The 16,644-nt window shown below is 38.6% G+C and overlaps 1 protein-coding gene across 2 annotated transcripts in view; it reads left to right on the forward strand.

The window, feature by feature from the left end:
* The first annotated feature begins 435 nt into the window (after nt 1-435).
* Nucleotides 436-16,644, forward strand: part of plekha6 (pleckstrin homology domain containing, family A member 6) — an 80,044-nt gene continuing 63,835 nt past the window's right edge. For both annotated transcript variants that reach the window (XM_056735288.1, XM_056735289.1), the window contains exon 1: nt 436-658. The gene's annotated coding sequence lies outside the window, so the exon portion shown is untranslated. The remainder of the gene's footprint in view (nt 659-16,644) is intronic.

The raw sequence follows: 16,644 nt of genomic DNA on the forward strand, positions 1-16,644 counted from the left end.
ATCATATCGTGCTTTTTCATCAGGTATTGCTTGGTGTATTTGATCTAAACTGGCAAAGTAAGAGCCATTGGTGGGCTGTCTGCCTGGGGGTGGGCTATGAGAGATTACAGGTTTGTTTCTCCTTCTTTCTTTAATTAATCGTAAAAAACGACAGCTGTGATGCAGCCACCCGCAGTTCTGCTGCACCCATCAGCATAATCGTCCCCCATCCATCTCTACATCCTTCTCTCTTCCTCCTTTCATTTTCTAACCCGTAATGATTGACAGCGCAGAGCAGGTCATGTGACATTGAAATGCCCAGGGATTTTTAGCGAGCATGCTCAGTAGTGTCCCTCCCCCCTCCCGTCTCTCTTTCTCCAGTTCGTTGTCACTCCCTCCTTTATCCATCCTTTACAGAAAAGGGGATGCTGTTATTGTACAGCATCTTACCGTGGTTGTCTGCACCAGCTTGTGTTGTTGCTGTTATCAGTAGGGTTGTCTCTAAAAGGAAATCTATTACTTTTCTTTGTTTTGCAGCCATCAGTTGGATCATTATTTTGTATAGGGGATATTATTATTATTTTGTATAGGTGATATTATTTTATCAATGTTATTGTTTTGTGGACATATCAAACATATTCAAATCATCATCTCTCAAGACGCAAGGAGCCTGTAGCAGGTAAGTGTTGATTATGTTTTGTTTATATGGTTGTTTTTGTGTTATTCGTCTGTCGGTGTAATGCTTGTTTACCAAATGTCGCATGTTTGCACATTTATGTGTAATTCATAGAAGCTGGGTAAGTTTTGAGTGAGTATTTTATAACTGTACCAGAACGATTTATTTTGGCCGCACAGGTTTAGATAGAACATCATGTCCAGCGTGCTGAATGTTTTGATCTGGTTGGTCCCCATTGGACCTGCATCATTTCTTGGGTGTTGCCCGTGGTTACAGATGCTGGGGTCTCAGCAGATGGGCTTCGTTTCTCTCCGTCCCCCCAGAGTGCCGCCACCTGTCTATCTTTTATCCCCTGTCTGTACATCTGTGTGTCTGTCTCCACTCTTCTCTGAATGCTGGGATTGTTTGAATCGAGCAGAGCCGTGTTGTGCTGTCCGGCATGCAGAGTAACCCAAGGCAGCATTGGGCAAATCTGAACATGTGAGCTTTGCCAAGCCAGAGCTATTTGGATGGACCGCACTTAGATTTAGTGGATAAACTCAATTGACTTCAGCAGGCATCCTGGTTAGCTTTGGTTGTGTAATAGATTTATCCTGATGCAGGTGTGTGGTCTTGACTTCAGATGTCTTGTGAGGTATTAAAATATAAAGCTGTGTCACTTAATGCAATATAATGTTGGGGATGTTCATTCTGGTTTAGTCAGAATAAAAAAATGAGCAGTTAGTTAAGATATGATACCATGAATGCAGTGCTTTACCCCCCAAAAAAGAGATGCATCTGTTTTGGAAGCATTTGGAAACAATGTTTGTGTTGCCATTCTCTCTCCCTCTCTTCTGTTTATCTGCCACGTGACTAGTTTGTGCAAAGGAAATGCATGCACTTTCGTTCTTTGTTTCTTATTGGCGCGGGCTGTTAAATAATAAAACTGGATGTAGTTTGTGCAAAGCTTGAAAGGTAAAAAAAAAGGAAAGTTTATTGGGAGTTTGCAGGGAAGATAGTTACTGGATTCAGAGACAAAATGACAAATTGTTAGAAAGTGGTTGCCTTGGCACATTTGCTTCTCTCTCTCGATTCACAATCTCAATTTCTTGCAACGGCCTTGCTCTCTGATGCAGTGCTGATACTGTGAGCACCCAAGGCGAATACTGAGTAGTGATGGAATGCAGTGGTTACAGAAGGGTGAAGAATTTATTAATTATAAAACAGTCATCTTAAAAGAATAGTTCAGCCAAACATGAAAATCATTTATGTACACTGATCTCATTCCAATACAAAAATGACGAATACAAAAGATAAGATGTTGGTTACACTTTACAGTAGGGTTGTATTTGTTAACATTAGACAACACATTAGCTAACATGAACAAACAGTGAACTGTAGTTCTACAGTATTCATTAATCTTAGTTCATGTTGTTTTCAGCATTTACTTATACATGTTATTGTGTGGTTTATGGTGACCAGGAACTGTTTGGTTATGAGCATTCTTCCAAATATCTTTCTCTTTGTTCATCAAAACAAAGAAATTTATACGGTCCCTTTAACTGTTCTTTTACAACATAAAAAATAGTGATGCAAACCCTGCTTTTAACCGTACAGTATCTGCGCTGGTTTTGGGGTTAAATTTCAATTTTAGGCAAATGTGTTAAACAGAACTGAGTGTATTTTCCTCTGATTTGTACCTGAACATATTTTCAAATCAGTCCAAATGTTTAGTAAATAAAACAAGGGGGCGGTAAATGTGTAGAACCGCGGATGATAGACTTTCAATTTCCGCAGAAGTCTGTTTGAGTTCTGCGGGCACAGATTCTGTGTGGGCCTGTCCATGAGTCATTGTAATGATCTGAATTAATCTTGTGAATTGCAAAAGCCAGACTGTTGGAGGAGTGGTCATGGAACATATTCTGTTCACTGTCTAAATTGGTCCACGGCTACTACATTTTCAACACAGTATCAACAATGGGTTGGATGGATCTTACAGGAAAGAGATTGTTAGCAGTTTGTTTACAGTTGCATCACTGTGACAAATCGCAGGCTTGTCACGTGAAAAGCACTGACCTACAATATACAAATATATCACAAGTATTGTCACAAGACCAACTAGTACCATGTCCCCTGCAGGCTTGAATGCATTTATGTTGATTCAGTCTTTATAGTGGTGTTACCTTTCAGCACATGCTTAAGAGAATGTAATTAAACGTGGAAAAGTGCACAGTGCTCAGCTAGACATCCTCCATCAGTGTGCTTCAGTGTGGATTAATGTGAGCCAGACAGAGAAAGAGGGGGAGTAGGAGGTTGGCCCGTGTGCTGAAAAAAGCCAGAGATTAAAGAGTTAATCTGCTCGCTCATCACCTTTATTTGAGGGTTATCCCCTCCCAAAGGGTTTGGTATCCCACTAAATAGTCAGTGCAAAATTTGGACGCTTCAAAAATGACACCAAGTCGCATTTATTGTAAAGAGAAGGAAGCGTAATAAGATTTTTTGCCCAGAAAACTCGCACAAATATTTTAAAGGTTTGTTTAATAATTGAAAACTACACATCATTATTTAGTATAACTTTTTAAGCTCTCTGATTAATAAAATGATAGTTTTTTTAAATGATAGTTTTTAATAATAAAATAATTATTTCTATTAAGATTGCTTCGCAAATGTATATGCAAGACAAAAATCTAGGAAAATACAAATATTTTTCCGGATTTTTTAAATTTAATATCATATTAGTTTCACTATATTAAGAATGGATTTATATAATTTGTTTAATCGTGCAGATGACAACTTACATGTTTAAAATTTGATCATCCATGCCCAAAAAAATCGATGTTTATGTTTATTTTTGGGGCCGCGTCATGTCTTATAGAAAGCCGTTGACACTGTCCGAGATAGAAAGGACAAAGGAACAGAGTCGGGAGGGGGGGTTAAACGAGCGGGTGAAGAAAGGAGGGATGAAGTCGAAGATTGAGAGATGACAGATGGAGATTGTTAGGTTTCAGGTGCATTGTTTTTCACTGAGGCTCCATGATGTTCTTTCAGTACCCCGGAACCTGTTAACTCGACACCAGCCCCTTTACTTGTTATGGCTGCCTTGCATAGAAATAGGTACTTATACATATTTTATAAATTAAATGGATAACAGAGAGCGGCTGCACACAGGGAGACAGATTGCCTCTGTATTTTGCACATTTAGTGGGGGTGGGGGGTGATGAGGGAGCAGGTGGCATGCCAAAAGACGTGCCAAACTGGCCACACATCGTGCTCGACTGGATCTTAACCCTTTTAACTCCCTTCGCTGTCTACTCCACACCAATAGGACGGGACTGCCCCATCGGTGGGTGTTAATCCCTGTTTGGATCATGGGGTGTGTTTTTTTCAATTGCCTTGAGGTCTGTTTTGGTGTCCTGATTGTTTGGTTAATCATCTGACTAACCTCAACCAATCAGTCAGTTTCAGCGTGTTCAGCTTCTCTAAATGACCTCCAATGGTAGCAGTGAGGTTCACAGTGGTTCTGTGTATAGTGGCCTGACAATGAGAGCACATTGACACAAATGCCCTGATGTTCACCTGCTGTGACAAGCTATTCTGCTGGAATGATTGAATTGTTCAACTGGAATTAAGCTGTTCAGCACAAATGGTCTGGGACAAGCAGATAAAGAGAACGTCAGTCTACAACCAACAGCCTGGTCGATCTTATCATGCCATCGTACTCTGTCTGAACAAAATATTAAATAACATAATGTTGTCTGAATTATGTTATTTCCTAGTCTTATGACACCACCATCTTATTTTTAATGAACTATATGACTTTATTTCTTCCGCAGAACACAAAAGAAGATATTTTGAAGGAACTTGGTAACCAGCAACTATTCACTTCTATAGTGTGCACACAAAACCAGTGCAGGAAATGTGTACATAAAGTTCATAGAACTGTAAGAATAAGAAATCTTATTTACGTGCAGCTGTGAAATTTAAGTAAGGTTTCATTCAATCTCAGCTTTTATGTGATAAATTGGACCAAAAGGTATTAAATGAACATAGATATACTGTAACTGTAAAATAGTTAAATGAGCAAATGGTAAAGAAAAGCTACGATATAATTAGGCCTATTATCATAAATTGACGGTAATGTAATGCTAATCTTTATAGGACCCCTGGTCATTTTCAGCCTCTCGCCAAGCTGCAGTATCTATTGGATGTGAATCCAGACGGTATTATCTCCTCCAGTGTTGTAATACAGAGCAAAAGAGCCACCCAGGAAATAGACCCATTAGGATTTGAATGGCTTTACAAATCCTTATTCCAATGAGCGGCGTAGGACTAAACCAGACTGTAAGACGCCCACCCCCAGTCTCTCCAGGGACCGATTAAAAACCTTTTTACTCTTAATTCCTTCCTAGATGACACAATACAGTATTTACCCACAATTCTGTTCGCTGCACATCCACAACATGTCGTTGCTTTATACGCACTTTCTGTGTTCCACGACTCTAGAATGATCTCCCTCTTGCCACAAGATCAGCAGATTCTGCAGCTGTCTTTAAGAATCGGCTAAAAACACATCTCTTCCTTTAACATCTCGCCCTTTAGTACTTCTGTTTTCCCCTACTTTATACGTCGCTTATCTTTGGATAAAAGCGTCTGCTAAATAACTAAATGTAAATGTAAAGTCTCTTATCCAATTTGAAACCTCTTGAATTTCGAAGGAAGTGATGCAGTACTTCAGCTGGACTGATATGTCACATGAAATCTCGCTGTCATGATTGCTGAGTCTCTGTTTTAGAGGCCCACTGTGACACTGTTCACACGCCTCTGGAACATCATATTCTGTCCTTGTGCATTGACCCCGAAACATTCACGAAAACTTAATTGGACAGACTGACATTTCCAAGTACAGTGGTGTGTTTAGGAAAATCGGGTCACCCTTGTAGAGTCTTAGAAACTTCTGGTGCTTTCAGAATGACCGAATGAAGACGAAAGCTGATCCTAACTGTGTTTTCATGATTCTCAGACATACAGCATCGTGCAAGCATTGTTATATACTGCTTTGTTCATTTGAGGTGTGATGTACATCAGTCTCTGCCATATCTTATCCAACCACCTATTGTTGGTGAGGCTTATGTTCTGAGGATGTACTGAATGTTCTAATCTGAGATCGAGGATATCCCAAAATCCAGACCGGGGTAGCCTAGCAAGATCTTTACTGACCTGCTGTAACTGTTTGAGACTAGATTATCTCTGATTCTGAGATTAAAGCAAGCCTGTGTGGTTTGCTTTATCTTCAGTTATATCACAATGCAAAACAAAAGGAGTTTTTTACTGTTCTGATTTATAGAAGTAAGCTTCTACCATTGAAATGTGTGTAGAGGGAGTCTGATCTCACAGTTTAATCTTTCCTTGGAAATTCCCCCCTTAGATCAGTTTTGGTCTAGATTAAGTGAACGGCGATGTTCAAATGATTTAAATACGTCATGAAATCAGACTTTGTGCTTTTAAATCCTGGTAGCTTTGAAGCCATTTTTATGTAAAGTCAACAATCTTACTTTTTTATCCTTATCTATAATGTTAGGTATTTATATTATGTAAGAACAGTCAAATTACATAGATGAGTCATGTAGCACTCCAGAACGTTGACCAATCAGATGCTATCTACAATGAGAATTCAGCTCCCTTTGCTAGCAAGTAGTGAATCATGGTTCAGGATGTTAAATAACAAATATATTAAAGGCGGGATGACATGCTATGACATGCAGTTTGAATTCTTTACACTGTTGAACCTGCTGGCTTCTCATGCTTGACATGGTCAACTTGGACGGTTGGACTCGGAGTTGGACGCATGCACGTATGACGTAGTATTTCTGTGCTTGAAACACTTCCCCAGCACTCCAACTTGTTTCTGCAATCCAAGTCTGGATCCCTGTTTACTATAGAAAGGATCATATTCCTTTTATTGGGCATTACTCCAGGAAGAGCACGCCGCCCATGACAAGGCGAAAGAAATAGCCTGTCCGCGTGCCAACCGACGAGCGATACGAAGACCCGCTTATCAAGATTGGCTGAACTGTGGGCCTGCCGCTGCAGCTTGTTACTCTTGCGATAGTGAGAGAAGTTTAGGTGTGTTTGTTTGTTCACAGCATTTTAGTGATGGATGATATATAAACTGTGGATATAACGCTGGATTTGGAGATCGTTTGAATCTGATAGATGGCGCGGTGAGGTCCCGGTGCTAAAACATGCTGGACATGAACAAGTAATATGTCTGTGTTTTGTTGGTACGTGCATAATGTGAAACAACATGAAGGGATGTATTGTGCGCTCGTGCTGTAGTTCCGTCCCCCCGCCTGCCAACTCGTCTTTTTCCAGAAATTACCGCACCGCTGTATCTCTCTTTTATAAATTTTATCAAACTAAATACTCTTCGAAGATACGACATATGCAATACTACTGTATAGGTACTCAAGATTAATATGAGGTTGACAGAAACCGCGTGTGTTATCCCATGATTAAACAAAGTTTGTATAGGAAATGCAGGAACAGAGAAATGCATTGATTTTATAGTGTCTTCACTAACAAAAGCATGTAGACGATTGAACTGATCACAGGTGTCCATCTTTTTAGGATGAAAGTGCACAGCAGGATTTTTCCCCAAACGTATCTGCGAAACCATGCAACCATAGAATACAAGCTCGTAATGCTTTTTCATATCATTTAATCCTAATCCATAAAATCTACATAGGCATAAATCAAACCACGTGAAGGAAAAGTCTAAAAAAATTAGGACACCAAGAAAAGACTTCAAACTGCAGCTCAAAGCTTCTATAGTGCCCCCCAGAGTTCACTAAGATAACGTCTCTAGGCTATAAAACCTGACCAGCTGGTTTTATGGATTGCATGAACATTACACCTGTTGTGTCAACACCCATTTTTCACTAACACCCAAATTTAGGCTCAAGTAAATCTCTTCTTTTCTTCAAATTGTCTTTTACCCTTAAGTTATGGGTGGTGTTATTTTGTCATTCATTCCAGTCAGCGCACACACTCATGGACAGAGGAATTTCTATTGAATAAGAAGCTCTGCTTATAATAGTCGGATCTCACTGAAGGCTCGGTTTATTGAGAAATTCATCCAAACGGAGAGCATTATGAGAAACGTATGAGCCAAATCCCAATGTAGTTAGAAATTATATATACTGGTATATGGATTTGCTTTATTTCTTACTTGCTATTATTTGATTTGTGTCAAGTGTGTAGATATTGTGAGCGTGTCAGTTGACTCCTAAATGAACAATATGAGTCAGGATTGTCAAATGGCCATGACATAACAGCAGCCTTATTTGTCAGACCATTGAAGAATGTAAAGGTGTGGCCTTCTCCTGTTCAATAACTTAAAGCATGCCTCAAGATCAAGCGATAATATTTTGAAGCAAACGTTTTGCTCTAGAGAGCTCCTTTTTCCATTCGCAAGCACGGCATTACTGGTGTTTGAGTTTAGTAGAACAGAAAAAACAATTCTGGGAACATGGACAAAATAGGAAATAAGAGATGACATATCTGCACCATACCTTTCCGTGATTTGAGGATCTTTAATCTGACAGGACATCAATTAACCGATAACGTATTGACTCATCACAGCGGCTCGTGCTGATAACAAGCATTGTGTCTTAAGTACGGCCCACTGATTCTTTAAACTGTTGGATATTTAACCACTGGCTTCCTCATACTGGATATTCTGACTTGTAACAACAATACCTTTTAATAATGGACTTTAGGAAGGCAAGGTATGTAACTTCCTGCTACTGGGGTTTCATTTAATTATTTCATTTTTACTAAAAGTAATATTCATTCGTACAGTTGGGGTGTTCCAGTTTAATGTTATAAATGTACTTTTATTATACATGGTGCAATGTAATATACTGCTGAAGTAAGTTTGTTTACGCATTTCCTTAAAGTCACCATGAAATCAAACTTCTAAGTGTTTTACACAGTGTTACAGTGATTATTATAAATGATTTCTCCGTGCTCACCATTATTTTGTTTTTACATTCATTTGCACTTGTAATCTTTAATCAAAAACATTAAGCTCCTCTCCCCCTCTCAAGAACAACACTTCAGCACATGAGGTAAGCAACAAAAAGAGGTAGGACTACAATGGCCGGGCACTTTTTGCCCTCCCCTCCTGGCCCAACTTAAAACAAACCAATCAAAAAGGAAGATCAAAATAAAGCCCCCCCCTATATTTTTTTCTAATTTCAGAAGCTGTTTCACTCGGATATACGTCATGAAACAGAAAGAAGTCAATGGCAACTTCCGTTTCATGGTGACTTTAAAGGTGTCATGAACTGGCCTTTTTAATTGTTTTAGAGCGTTCTATGAGATCTACTTATGATGTTTGTGTGGTTCTTACATTCAAAAACATCAAAATCAATAACAAATAAGCTATTTTCTACCCGGGTTTTGAGACCGGCTCGACAAACGCTCGGTTTTAATGGGCGCTGCATTAAAGGCTCCCACTGAGATGATTGGATATGTTTTACTCACATAAGACTGTCAGATCCAATATTGGCGGCACAGCACTGCCTTTTAATTTTAGTCTGTCCGTAAATCCAGCGTCGACTTGGCCCTTGTTCACAAAGGAATCTGCGGTGAAATGAAGCGAACAAACGCTCAATATTTTACCCACGTGAGGTGAAACGTCTTTAAAAATAAACTTCAACCACGCATTACTAATATCAGAATCCAAACGAAGGTTATGCAGCGGCTGTGTTATTACACAACAAGGCACAGCACAATATTTCGCGATCTTTAACAGCATCTTTATTGCTTACTTGCTCTATCAGTGGGCGGGGCTAGATAAGTTACCGTTAATATTCTTCTGTGGAGGCGGTGTTCAACCTATCTATGACATACAGTAGGTGCATTCCAAGACCTGGCGTGCGCTGGGCCTGGTGTCAAAAACAGATGTTAATTCAGTAACAAGGGCGTTTTCAGTTCTGACACTTACAGGATGTTTGCTTGAATACGATTACGTCTTATATAACAAAAGCTTTGGTTAAAATTAATGTCTTAATTCATGACAAATTTAAGCTTCTGTGATTAAAAATTGCTCTGTTTGTTTAAGCATCTTGATACAGCACTGCAGGCTTACCCAGCTTTATTAAGTACTTCAGTATTAATCATCAATACATGGGGATTTGATAATCAGATTATTCACCATGAAAATACAGGCAACATTGTTGCTTCTGAAAAAGTTTTAATCTGAAAGCTGTTACATTGGTTTATCCTGCCACGTGTCTCATTTACATCCTTTGCAAATTATAGTCATGTCTCCAAGCAGTCTCATTTGAAAAACAGCGCTGCTAATTTAACGGCCTGTTTAGTATTTTAGGGGTGTAAAATATGACAGGGAGTCTGTGAGAATGATGGGATCTTGGTTTATGATGTCCTACTAGTTCGAGCCGTTAATCCACCTTCCACAATAAATGAAGAGACAGGCTTTGATGTCACTGGATGAGCTTTCATAATGGTGACTGAAAAGTAAGAGTTTATGAGTGTCAGGACGTTGCACATCACAGGAGGTTTACTGTACAATCTGGTTACTATAGATAGCACAGATGCTGTAATTTGTGATTTGCACTCATGATTATTATATTTAATTTGATTTGTAGTTTAATTTTGGGTTTAATTAAGGTTGCAGTAATGTCTTATTGATATGCATAATATGGAGTCTTCCATGAGCCACTGGTAGAAGAGGAAATGTGTTGTGGAAATGATTTGTGATGTAATCCAAACAAAGCATTCTTTCTTTGTCCCCTAACGTGCACAGATGATGAAAATGGGTGGGGCAGAGGGAGGGGCCATCATTAGTGGGCAGCACTAACAGCAGATACATAATTGACTTGAAAAGGAGCTCCCGCCCTTCCTCCATTCCACACAAAGCCCCACGCTGAGATCGCCTCCTTTTGTTAAGCTTTCTCCTCTCGTGGCATCCTCCTTGCCACGTGCCAAGCGTTTTCTACACAGCAGATGTCCGACACAATCTGCTGTAATCTCCACTTTGCTTCCTTGTCGTGACTAGCACGCATGCATGAAACTCTGGTCTGGATGAAACGCACACGTCACTCATTGCAGACGATGTATAAACTTAATTTAATTAGAAAATAAAGACTATTGATTGAGGTAATTACGTGAAATAAAAAGTATGTTCAATTAAAAGGGACAGGCAGAGGACAAATCTTCAAACAGATCTTATGGCGCTCGCAGCAACGACGCAGTCAATGTGTGTTCGGTACGGTCCGGACTTATTGATTTAGAAACACTTTTTGATAAGGGTCAGGGTGGGGTTTAATCTTCAAAGAGCCCAAACAACACATTGACTAATTAGATTAGATGAAATGACATCTTCAAATGTGCGAGCTTTCTTCCTCCTCTGCACAAACGTTGTCCATCCAAACTGATGAAACTGTGAATGAAGGAAAGGAAAGTCCAGCGTTTCTTTTCCAAAGCCCTACTGCTCGGATGATCCTGTTCTTGCGGTTTTAAGAGAGGTTTGGTCGTGCATGCTGAGAGACCTGCTGGGTTAACGCTGAATTACGGTCATAGAGAAGGATGACCCATTGGTTGGTATCAGATTTGTGTGTTTAGGATTTAAAAACTGTGTTCTAGTTCCCAGCCTCCTATCTTTGCTGCTTCACGCTCAGTCCTTTTCTGTTCATCCTCACCGCGGGACAGTTATATAACAGTGGCTGCCGGACCAATGGTTGTGAATGTAATTTCCAGCACTGCCCATGTTTTTTGCTCTTTGAGTTTGTTGCTCTTTTGCAGGTTGCCCTCTGGTTATCTTTCCCAGAGGGTTTTTGCTAGTTGATGTCCAAAGCATGGCCTAAGGCATTGTTTCTAAAGCATAGACTGCAATATTGCTTGTAGTGTTTCAGCAGTATGTATGTATTGGACATAGTGTATTGGACATATATCTATAGACTTCTTTGGAATATGTAAACAACGCTGCTTCCACGGTGGGCAAAAATGAACTTCCTGTTTTAGTTTCTTTACCAATACACAAAAAAATGCAAGGAGCTGAATATTTATAGCAATTTAAAGGTTTAAGAAATATATTTAGTAGTTATTTAAATATGTAAGATAAAAACATCTTGATTGTAACATCTAAATATGTAAGATGTTTACATCTTGACAAGTGGTCTATGAGCAGTGTTGGGTGTAACTAGTTACGAAGTAATTAGTTACTGTATTTTAATTACTTTTCCCTTGAAAAGGAAAGTAAGGGATTACTCATATGTTTTCTGTAATTTAATTACAGTTACTTTTGATGTAATTAAACTAAATACTTTGTGAAATATATGCGTGTGCAATAGTGTAATTGACATCAAAATTCAAAGTCTTACTTTAAAATCTGTGCTCACATTTATAATACTTTGGTCAGTTAATAATATTATTTGAATGAATTAAATAAGCTGTTTCATGTCTATCCTTGAATCACTTAATAATGAATCAAGGTTGATGTAGGATATAGAAAGTAATTAGTAATGAGTAACTAAATACTTTTTGGACAGAGTAATTTGGACAGTAATCTAATTACACTATTGAATATGTAATGAGTAACTAGTAATTAATTACTTTTTCAGAGTAACTTACCCAACACTGTCTATGAGCCACTACATGCAGTTGTATCCTATGACGTAATGTGCTTGATCTGACCTTCCACTTTTAGTGTTTTTTTTTCAAATTTGTTTCAACGGCAACAAAATAGAAAAACTTTATGTGGCCCAAACTTTACTTCAGGTAGACCTCTGTAAATAATCGTTTGAGTATTATTTATTAAATGTAATACAGTTAATATTCAATAAAATATGAATATAAATAAATATTAGTTTATGTTATATTATAACCAAACATAGATCGGAAGTTAACTTTGGGCAGGGCCGTGCGTCCAATGAAACTGTTTAGTAGAAAATGACCAATAGCCAAAAATCTGAATTCTACTACAAACTTGATTCCTGCAGCTCAACTAAAACCAAAGAAATCAGGGGTTTCATAAAACATAGCATTTGTAAATGGCTTTGGATTAAAGCAAATCTAAACGAAGGGACACGTGACATGTTTCTTTTATTATGAGTCAGGCTTAGAGCTTCTTAAGTCTTTTTCAATCAGCAACTTTCAGCAGTCCGCAGACTAATGAGGAATTACTAAGATGATAGTTAAACTTAAACTGTGATATGTATATTTTTGCATTACTGCTGTCCTAATTCGATATGTGTTTTAGCTCTTTAATCGCTTCAGAAAAATCTGCCCTCACAGTCAAGTGCCATTCAACTATTCATGTCTTTAGTTTCAAGGGTACCTGTATCTATATGTTGCGTTGCGTGGGATGGGTATTTATATCGAGATGATTCTGGACAATGGAGTTCTTGGGGAATGAGGGCACATTCACTCCTCAGGGAGGAATGCCAGCACACAGTGTGGGAGAGGATGCAGAACACGAGTCATCCTTTCTTCTTCCGCGCTCTGGGCTGAGAGGGAAACGGCAAGTGTTTGCTAAGTATAGCACGGGAACCGCTGGAGCTTCATCCCATTGGTTGCAAGAGGCCTGTGGAGACAGAAAGGGTCATGGGCTCAGTCAAATCTCTATAACTCAATTTAAGCTCGACTATGTGAATTGGACGTAAACAGCAGAACTGTTTCAAGAGCTAATTTGCTTAATACATGAATCACTAGATCTGGTTCTTTGGTCTGCCCTCTAGATGTTACTGCCCTCATTTGGACAAATGTTTACTTCATCCGTATGTATGACTCAGTGAAAATAGCTCTTGGCATGGCAAAAAATAAACTTAAATAAAAAATGTTGTCTTGTTTTTTTGTAAATATCTGAACGTTCTTGAAATGAGACAAATATGTATAATTCAAAAGCATTTCAAAATTTTATTTTTTATCACCATTTTTAGATTTATTATGGCATTTCCAGTCTTTGAACTAAATCAAACCTCAGGAGTGACAAAAGGTCATCCAACAGCAATACTGGCCGCATGACAAGACACATGAAAACTGTTCAAAAAGCTTATCACATATCTCCAGTTTTCATGTTCCGCAAATAAATGCAAATAGAAAAATATTTTTATTTGAAATTTTGTAGAAATATTGTTAGTAAATTCAGAAAAAACGAGTATAGTTTTGAAATGGTCTCGTTTTTTTGGGCTGTAAGCTATACTGTATATTTGATTCAAGACCACACTATACAATACATTTGCATTTGTTACATTAAAGCATTAGCTAAAATAAATTAACAATGAACAAAACTGCTACAACATTTATTATTCTATGTTTAGTGTTCATCTGATCCTTTACTAGTGTATTTTAAAACCTGTAGTTCTATCTTTTAACATTAGTTAAAGGGACAGTTCACCCAAAAATTAAATCATTTACTCAACTTCATGTTGTTCCAAACCTACATTTCTTTGTCCTGCTGAATAAAAATGAAGATATTTGAAAGAATGTCAGCAACCAAACAGATTTCATCCCCAATTTACTGCCATAGTAGGTGAAATAAACACTATGGGAGTCAATGGGGGATGAGATCTGTTTGGTTACGGACATTCTTCCAAATTTCTTCCTTTGTGTAAAGAAACGTATACAGGTTTGGAACAACATGAAGGTGAGTAAATGCTGACAGAATTTTCATTTTTGGGTGAACTGTCCCTTTAATGCACAATGAACTATCAAGGATTTCAATTCTAAAATATCTGCCACTCAAATGTCTACTATAAGCTGAAAGTCAGCAGTAATATATCTGTACTGAATACTGGTCTTGTTGCCCCAAACATGTATTATTTCAATCCTTTTAATGTCAGTATTTTCCTCTCGCTTGTCCTTGACTTGGCCCTTGTTTTAGCTCCCAGCAGAAGGCATGTCTTCGCAGTCTGTAACTGGGCTACTGATGGTCAACATTATTAGCATGCAGTTAGCACACAACTTGCAGCCCATGTCCTTCTCCCATATAAAATCATGTTTGTCAGGCCCTGAATGGTCTCTGCTCATCTGTCCTGATTTACCACAGCTTTACTCTAAGGCCATGGGAACAGAGCATGTACCCAGAGCCATTAGAATCAATGGATTCCTAATATGGACATATTTCCAGTATGGTGGCACCGCTTCCACATTTTTCTGACAAAACCACCATCTCTGACATTTAAGGTTAAAGGAGAAAGATATCGCTTTTTTGCAGACAAAAGTGTTTACTTCAACCGACTTTAGAGTTGTTTCTTTGTTTCTTGTTGAGTGTTACAGTGGAGCCCTGTTTCATGATGCAATGGTTTTGTTATCATGGAGATGTCACTCTGACATGTTGACTTTGAGTTGAGTAAATAGCAGATCTCAGTCTTAGTAGATTTACTGGCATCTTTAGAGTCTTTGAGAAGGAGACCGATCTTAAATTTCATTGTTTTCTTTCATTGTGTGAGGTTTGTCTAGGTTTTCATTGACTAGATGTCTTTTTCAGGTCAAGACGGAAAGCTTGACCGATAATTTTAGAATTTTGCCACGTTGTAATGTTGTTCATATACATGTGCAGCATGTCCCCTGTATGAACCTGTTAATGATATGTGTGGACAATCCAAAGGGTCAGTTTGCTCAACACGTCTCTGGATCAGTGCCTGTCTGCCCACTTTATATTCTGTTAAACATACGACTCTCGCCCTTTCCCTCTAAAAAAGAAGTGATTTTGTTTATGTTCTGCACCGTTGAAAAGGTGCTGTACGTTAACACTCCGTGGTATGGTTAACCTGGTCACATGCTTGTAGAGAACATTGTCTTTTTGTGGTCTGTTAAAACCAGGTAAGACCCGTTTAAAAAGAGAAAGAAAGAGCTAGGATAAGCAACTGGGGAAACGCACAACCTCCGCAGATCTGTGAAGATCCAGTAACAATAGACTTGGTTCACATGAACAAAGAAGTTGTCATGGTATTTCCCCCTCATTCTCTCTGGAGCAGAACACACCGATTTAGTTACAAAGCAGATTATACCCTACGCAGTTGTGCTGCAAAGGTGAAACCCGATTTGTTTTAACTGATAGCCAATAGTCAGACCATTGTTTAAACTTTTACTGGAAGAGACGGGATGAAATATTAAAAGTATTTTCACTGTCCCAACAGGCCTGCTGTGGCTCTGCATGGATGTCCGACCATTAGAACGAATGTCATCCTACTACAAACATGAGTCTGCGGTAGTGGGTCTGAAAACACTTAACCTCTAACCTTGAGAAAAAGCGTAGCTCTAAACACAAGTGTAAGTGTGGAAAGGTCCTGGAAGTCTTGGTTTAGCCTGTGGGTGTGTGTATTTAGAAGGAAATATAATGTCTTGGAGGCTTTGGAGAGCTCCCATAATTACACTCAGATGTATGTGCTAATTTTTTGGCGGATCTGTTGACATAAATGCAATATAATATACATAACTATGTATTCAGGGGTAAGATCTTACTTAATAAAGCGTTACGTTTTTTTTACCTTAGAATGAGCTATTTCTATTTACAAACACCATGGGTTCCCTTGCATGGAATTCACCATGTTGTTATACAGTAGCCAAAATTGGACAAATTGCTCTACAGAGCACGTTTCGTAAATATGTTATCTCCTTGGATGTAACATCTCAGTCCTGTGTCAGCCACCGTATAGTGCTTCGAATGGGAGGGGTGAGCGGGAGCCGTTGGTTGCAATTTACAACCTCACCATTAGACACCGCTAAATTTCAGGTATAATATATCCGCTTATAAGAATAACATTTTTGAAGAAAGCCTTTAGTTGCCAAATGAGTTTAAACAGCTTCCATTTCAGCTTTGCATATAGAGATTTGGATTGTCTGTTATGGGTGCATTTATGTCATCAAAAAATGTGTTGTTATACCCAGCACATCTTTGTGTGCCTGCACGGGCACGTGAGAGACGATGAAAAAAAAGGAGGACAGATTTATCGCTTCTCATATCTCATATCTTTCATGGC

This window comes from Triplophysa dalaica, chromosome 21, assembly GCF_015846415.1.
Source record: "Triplophysa dalaica isolate WHDGS20190420 chromosome 21, ASM1584641v1, whole genome shotgun sequence".
In the NCBI taxonomy this organism is placed as follows: Eukaryota; Metazoa; Chordata; class Actinopteri; order Cypriniformes; family Nemacheilidae; genus Triplophysa; species Triplophysa dalaica.